Raw genomic sequence first — 7808 nt, 5'->3', positions numbered from 1 at the left:
AATCAGAAGCAAAGGGCAAGCTGGAAAGTTTCAGCCAAAATAATTAGTAATAAATTACTTTTATCCCAAAGTAATAAAAACCTACGAATTGAGGCTTTTATTGAAAAGTGTTAAGTAATCTTATTTCAGACACTACTGGTTGATATGACTACAGAATAGTACACTCCACCATTACTGGATTAATTACTTGATGACTGCATACATAAATTTCTTCAGACTCTTTGTGCAGCTAATGTAGAAATAAGATTCCATGTCTGAAAAGTGTTCTAAACGGATAACAATTTATTAATAAATAATCAGCTACTATTCTAGCAAGTATAGGCCAGTTAGGTAGCTCATTTTTGAACTAGTGTGCAAACAAATCTTGGAAGTTAGCTCACTGTGATTTTAACAACCCAGTGGATTCTAGTGCTGTTCATATGAACCTTGTTCTTTAGACTTTTTATTGTAATTCTTTCCAACATTTTCAGTGGTTGGTTTTAACCTACTGTTCTTATACAAAGATCTGTCCTGTGATTTGAAAATGAATGTCAAACAAAATTACTTCTGCATGTTTCCTGAACTAAAAACAAGGAGGATAATCTGGACATGATAGTAATATGATAATTATAATTATTTTTGAGGAAGCCTCAAAAAGTATGTGCTACCTTCTATCTCAAAGCTCTTAAGTTTCAAAATCATCTTACCTTATCTTTACTGAAGAGTTATGGTCAAGGTGTGAGTATACCTGCTTAAGCATCAGCTGCAATGACTGGTCAAAATTTTTCCTTATTATTGACAATTTAATCTCACCAAATTCAATAAGATTATACCAAGTTAAAACAAATAAGTATTCACTCACTTCTTACAACAGCAATATATCTTCTGATGACTTCTGCATGTCTTGTCTGTTGCAGCATGTAGCCTTCCTTGTTATCTTTCTCAGCATGTCTTGCAGATCAGTACAAAAACAAAGGGAAAGGTTAAATAGGAAGTGCTGTATAAATATCCACAAACAGGCAAGGATTCTTGTGTTCAGCAGATAGTATTTCCCCCTTACTGTGCTAGATAGAGATTTTGGCTGTCTTGAAAACTGTTTTTGAGGAGCTTTGCATTTTTAGGATAAATATAGTGAGATCAAGAACATGATTAACTAGGAACTATATCAAGTGCAAGGTCTTGCATTGGGGGAGGAGCAATTCCAATCGCAAATACAGGTTGGGCGGGGAATGACTTGAGAGCATCCCTGAGGAGAAGGATTTGGATGTGTCAGTTGATGAAAGACTCAACACAAGCCAGCAGTGTGCACCTGCAGCCCAGAAGATGAACTGTATCCTGAGTTGCATCAAGAGAAGCATGACCAGCAGGTCAGGGAGGTGATTCTGTTCCTCTACTCTGCTCTTGTGAGAACCGTGTGTAGTACTGTGTCGAGTTCTGGAGCCCCCAGCACAAGAAGGACATGGAGCTGTTGGAGCAAATCAGAAAGACTATCAGAAGGCTGGAGCAGCTTCCCTATGGAGTCAGGCTGAGAGAGCTGAGGTTCTTCAGCCTAGAGAAGAGAAGGCTCCAGGGAGATGTTATAGTGGCCTTCCAGTACCTGAAGGGGGCCTACAGGAATGCTGGAGAGGGACTTGTTACATCAACAGGTAGCAACAGGATGAGTGTAAATGGCTTAAGCTGGAAGAGGGTAGATTTAGATTACATATTAAGAAGAAATTGTTTACTGTCAGGATGGTGAGACAGTGGAACAGACTGCTCAGAGATGTACTCAAGGCCAGGCTGGATGGGGGGCTTTGAGCAACCTGGTCTAGAGGGAGGTGTCTCTGCCTATAGTGGGGTTGGGCTAGACGATCTCACGGGTCCTTTCCAATGCAAACCATTCTATGATTCAGTGATTCTATAATATTGATACCATTTTAAAATACATATTTTTAAATTTGCAAAAGCTTTGAAGTGTGCTTCTCACCAGATCATTTGTGCCACTTCTAGCATCTTCTCTGAATCTTGCTGGCAGAACATAAGAGTCTTCCAGAGCTGAGAGTTTTCCTGAGATGATGATTAAAGCATTGCAATATTCGCTGTTTTCACTGCAGCATCTGCAACTCGACCATAGCTTTCAAAAATGCCAGAGTAGTTGAAAGGAATGAAGAGAGGCTATTCAAATTTATACTGGAAGATAATCTTTTTCTATGAAAGGCTTTGCCTTTGAAGCCTTTAAAGGGGAGTGCATGAAAGAAATATATATGTACATGTCTGTGCATATGTATACACAGAGAGAAGGCATATATATAAACATGAACATTACATACACATACCTAAATTAAAAGAGTATGCCATACAAATGCACAGGATATGCGCTTTTAAAGAAATGGAACATAAGTATAGAATATTGCCCCATATTTACAATTGACTTGATATAACTGCTTAATTCTGAGGTATCTATGTGGACATTTGTTCTGGATGAAGACAGAAAACAGAATATTATACTGTTAGCCGTGGTGAACAGTATGAAATCAGATTATTTTTAGAATAAATCACTAATGACCCAAGCTGTTATAAACTGGACATAAGCAACAGCATCTCACAGAATGGCCAGTGGGAATGGCACAGTCCACTTGCCTCTTGTTGAATGGGAGGCAGTGTTTAGTCATTTTGTTTTTCCTTTACTCTGGACCAGATCTTCACATTTCAATCTCTATTTAGTGAAATCTTGCAGTATATTTAGATTTATCAACTTCAATTTAATTACTTTTAATGAAAGAACATAGTAACGGTGTCTAAACCCAAGAAATTGTCAGTGTGACACAGTATGAGAAATCACTCTGGGATGCATTTTGCTCTAAGGGATGGTCTGACATCTATAATTAGTGTTAATTTTTGCTTTCTTCACTTTGGAGAAAATCCATGTAGTGCCAGAAAGCTCGATTCTAATCTTCAGTAATTGAATTTAGCTGATGGGATATGTCAACAAATATGAAGAAATATTCATCCAGGAAGGGCTCAAACAAATCTTTGTTCATCAAGTCTCCTATGATCGAGTTATTTGTTTCCTGTATTTTGTATTTAGGTAGTATATTTATGTGTTGCTTTGTTTTACATGAAGTTAATCAGAGAGATTAAAAAATACATCTTTGGGTCTCTTAGCTAGCAAACCCTAAGCCTCTTGGCGTTTCTGTGCCTGATTATGTAAAAAAGCCTGTTTTTTATTATTTTTTTTTAAATGAGCTGGGAATCTCTCTCAGCTTCACTGGCATTCTGTATGAATCACTTGGACTATTTTTATTCTAATAATAATTCTTTTTTAAAAGCTGAACTGGATAAACTGAAAACTCTTAAATGTTGCCTAATAGTTTAAGAATGGAACTGGAAGCTGTTAGAGGAAACTGTAACAGGATACATTTTGTTTTAAAGGCTTGGCTCCACATAGCTCAAATACGCACAAAATGAAGACTCAAATACCAAAAAAAAGTTCACAACAAAGAAAATTCATTAGTCTCCAAAATCTTTTATTTCACGACACATATTCAGACTCTCACCTCATGTCTCCTCTCTATTTAACTTTGCAACCCTTTAACCCTCTCTCTCAACATAAGAACAGATAATTTATGAGTCAAAGCACAATAATTAATGGAGCAGCATGACATACAGCATGACGTCCCAGGACCAGGAAGACCTTTGTTATAAGTGTGTATCTTACAGTGCTTCGCAGGGTACTCAAAATACCCACTAATGAGGGGAACACTGTTCTCATTATTGTTAGTTGCATTGCTATTAAATGCAGTTGTGTGTACAGTGTATTGAGATTACAAGGATATAGAACAATTTTTTTTGGTGCAAGTTTGAGAAAGATAGGGATACAGCCTAATTGAGGGCAAATCTTCAAGTCATCCACAACACAAGGAAAAATCTACATAAATTTCTCTGGCCTTTGAAAGCTGCTACTAATTCAGCTCAAATAGTTCCTTGTTTATAGTCTAGAGAATCTGAAATTAAGCTGTGTTTTGTGGAAAACAATGAGAACTTTTGTGAAAGATAACTTGTCTGAATAATATCTTTGGCTTTTGTAATTATTACATTTCTTCACTAGAATGATCATTAGGTGGTGCAGCTTTCATGCTATCAAGAGCATTGAACAAATGGTGCTTTGCACTGGGAGGTACTCGTTCATTATCATCCCAGTGAGGCAGACACTCTGCCAAGTATTGCTTAAAATGGCATGTGCTAAAACTAACACTATTAAGAGATGGTAACCTTTTAAGATAGGTAACCTTATCTCCCTTCTGATGCTGGAAACTCTGAGTTGTTCAGTGCTAATTTTGTCTCTAATTAGGGTGCAGCATGCTGTGTAGGTTCTGTCCTAGGAAGGGTTACCCCATTTTGGCCATTCTAGTTATGTTTTAGAATTAAACAACTCTATTCAATATTTTTTACAGTCAAATGAAAGGATGTTCATACAAGAACCACTTAATACTCTGTTACATAAAGGTAAGGCTGTGACAGTAGTAGACTATCACCAGAACAAATTGAGAACTGCTTGTGGGCTCCTCTGTTTCAGTTAATCAACTGCAGCCAAGGAATTTGCACAGCATAACACAGGCCAGAAAGACAACACTGTACATACAGCATGGTGTAGCATAGCACAGAACGAGATGCCTGATCCTGCTTAGGTTAACCATGATGTGGACCACAAACTTCTACACATAGAATGGTTTCCTGCTCAGTATCACTACATATGGTAATATATATACATATACTTATGTATGCTCCATGAAAGCATTCACAAGACTATATAGAAGGATGTACATCGAACAGCTTTGATATAACACAAAAATCTCATTATATTCTGGGAGATTTTTTATTTATTTTTTTTGTTTCCCAATTACTCACAGGACAAAGTCTGATGGAATGTTAAGGTAAGCTTAACTTATCACTACTGTTGGAAGAGGTGCTTCTGATTACATTCCAGATTGCTTTGTACTTTCTTTTTTGCTCATAGACTTTTTAATAGTTACCATTCCTAGATGAGCCAGTTCAGCTCTGCTTATCAGGCATAAAGTTACACAATTACAGATCTTGCTCTTCCCTCCCCCCCTCCCTTCCTGCATTAAACAAAATAGATGCTGTAAGCAATCTAGTGGAAAATTTCTGTTGGAACAGAGAAAGTACAACAGTGCATTATTTGGTAGTTGCAACCCATTAAATCAGGCCACCCGACCTTGCCTGGCTGCCTTGTAAGTAATCTTCTTGCCCACACAAACAACATGTTGCGTGACAGACAGGAGATCCAAAGATGATATGTATGAATTATTTTAATGACACGGGTTAATGTTACAGAATGTTAACATGCCTCTTACAGTTTTCTAGTGCTCAATCTATTGAGCATTTATGATAAAACCAAGAAAAACACCTACTTTTAAGCCAGAGCTTTAATGATTTATAACAATGGGAGTAAAGTTGACTGTGAGCCTCCTAAAGTGTTGTTACTTCAAGAGCTATTCAATATACATGTGATGCCAGGTGCTTTTTGCGTGATACAAAGCCCCATACGAGGCAACTGCATCTGACAGCACCACTTATTCTCTGAATTTTATAATCTGACTATCCATCTCATGTCATTCCACCCCTACATCTCTGAAAACTCATATTGTTGCATCCCATCTCCAGCCACCAGAAGTTCCCACTTGGTGATCTGGCCCACTAGACACCAAAAATGCATAAATACTTTGATACTGTGGCCAGCTCTGCTTAACAAATGGAGTCATGGAGGAGAAAGAAGTCATAGTTCAGTACTGCTGCCAACAGATACATTTCCTTTTATGGAGGCCCATTCAAACAAGTGCTTAGTAGGTGGTACACAGCTGCAGTCCAATGTCATAGCATCTTCTTCATCACATTACCCCAGGTGTTGGATGCATCACTCTCACCATTTCAAGAGTGACAGTGGATCTTGCCTGTGGGAAGAGAAGCATGAGAGGAATGTCCTCAATTATGATCCCCTCCCTCTATTGCATTCCATGTTTCTCTCTATTGCATCACCTCTGAAACCCAACATGATGAAAGAGTGCTCACAGAGAAGGTTAATATTTTGGGTTGCTCTTCATCCCTTCTAAGAATATTCTATTCTAGCAAAGTTATTAACAGTTTTTCTATTGTTCGGTGTTAGTGTTAGTGGAATGAACAAGCAGTAAAAGGTTTTCAGAGAAAAAATAGATTTTGTTAGAAACTGAGAGTAGCTGAAAAATCACATGACACTTTATAACACAGACATCAATCTTCAGCTTTATGCATCAATATAATGACATCTAACAACCCACTATTTCGACCCACTATTTCGACCATAACATGATAATTCTCAATGTTTCCTTCATGTGTTTCCTCACTGTTTGCAATGGATTCTGTCTTACTGTTTATATTTTCAAGGGAGCAATTTCTTCTGGGGATGATTAATGGACTGTTAATTGCTTTCTGAAAGACCTTAAACTGTATTTCATCACTTGCAATGCACTATGGTCAAGTGGCAAACAAGAGAGAGGGAATACTCTCTATTATATCACATGACTAACAATGAAGGTACAAGCCAGATGCGCATAGGTTTGGGGAAATTTTATATTGAGATAAGGTGAATGCTCATTTGAAAATTCATTTTCTGTTTATTGATAAATAAAATACAAGTTGGGCAAAATAAAAACCTAAAGGCCTGGCAGTTGTTTATGCTCTGTGCAGCTCTGTGAGTTGCCTGATGCTAGAACGCTTTATTAACTAAACTATTTGAAGAACAGAGGGATACTGCCTCTACACTACATGACTTATCCTTATATGTTAACTTACCTAGAACACTTTCTTGGATTCCTTTCAATTTTTTTTTTTTAATTATTATTTTTTTTTTTTATATTTGAGCCTGGCTGAAAAGGGAATAATTACCTCCATTATCTCTGTTGTATTCTTTCACAAAACCTTCCTTTTGATGGGATGTTTTGTTTGAAATAGTATCATCATTTGGACCACTCCTGTGTCTTCCTCACTGATTGTTTGCTATTTGTTTATTCAATTTCGGTCTACTGAATAAAATTCTTGAATTTGTAATTTTTGAATTAAATTAATCAATTTCCAGTCATTTCACTTATCTAAAATATCATTCTGAATCATAATCCTGTTTTCCGTGCTATAAATTCTTTAAGTTTTATGTTACCCACCTATTTTCAGAATGTATTCTCTATACCTGAGATTTTTAAATGAAAATTTGGAACTCTACTGGTCCATAAAAAAACAACCTGGTCTGGACTCAGTTGACATGTTCTCATAACTCACAACCCATTATTCATGACTCCTCTTTAAATGTTTTGAAAATATCTGTTCTCTCACTTAATAACAGATAAATCATATTTCCTTAGTTTAGAGATGAGAGCATCCTGTCTGACTGTCAAACATTTTGTTTAATATTTCAATCCTCTCTTCCCATTCTCTGAGATAATTACTTTTATGAAAAGGTAACTAGTTTGCTTTGACATAAGTTGTGGTGCAAACTTGCAGAACAGCTGCTTCCTATCACGGAGTTATTCTACAGATGCTCTTAGATTGTTTAGTAATGAATTAAACAAAATACTTCTCCTGATACCAGAGTTCAGCTGTTTTATGTTTTCTCAACTACGGCATTAGTATTTTTTTCAGTTCTCTTGTGCCTCACTTGGCCTTCATGAGCTTTTGAAGATAATCACTAAAATATGTAAGTGAACTGGCTAGTGTTTTAGGGATCTTATCAGATCTTGATGGTATGAACAATGAACACTGTATTTAATTCCTTTTTTTCTTTTCTTTTCTTTTTTTTAATT

Source organism: Lagopus muta, chromosome 1, assembly GCF_023343835.1.
Source record: "Lagopus muta isolate bLagMut1 chromosome 1, bLagMut1 primary, whole genome shotgun sequence".
NCBI lineage: Eukaryota > Metazoa > Chordata > Aves > Galliformes > Phasianidae > Lagopus > Lagopus muta.
The sequence above is the reverse complement of the archived record's forward strand: the minus strand, read 5'-3'. Positions refer to the sequence as shown.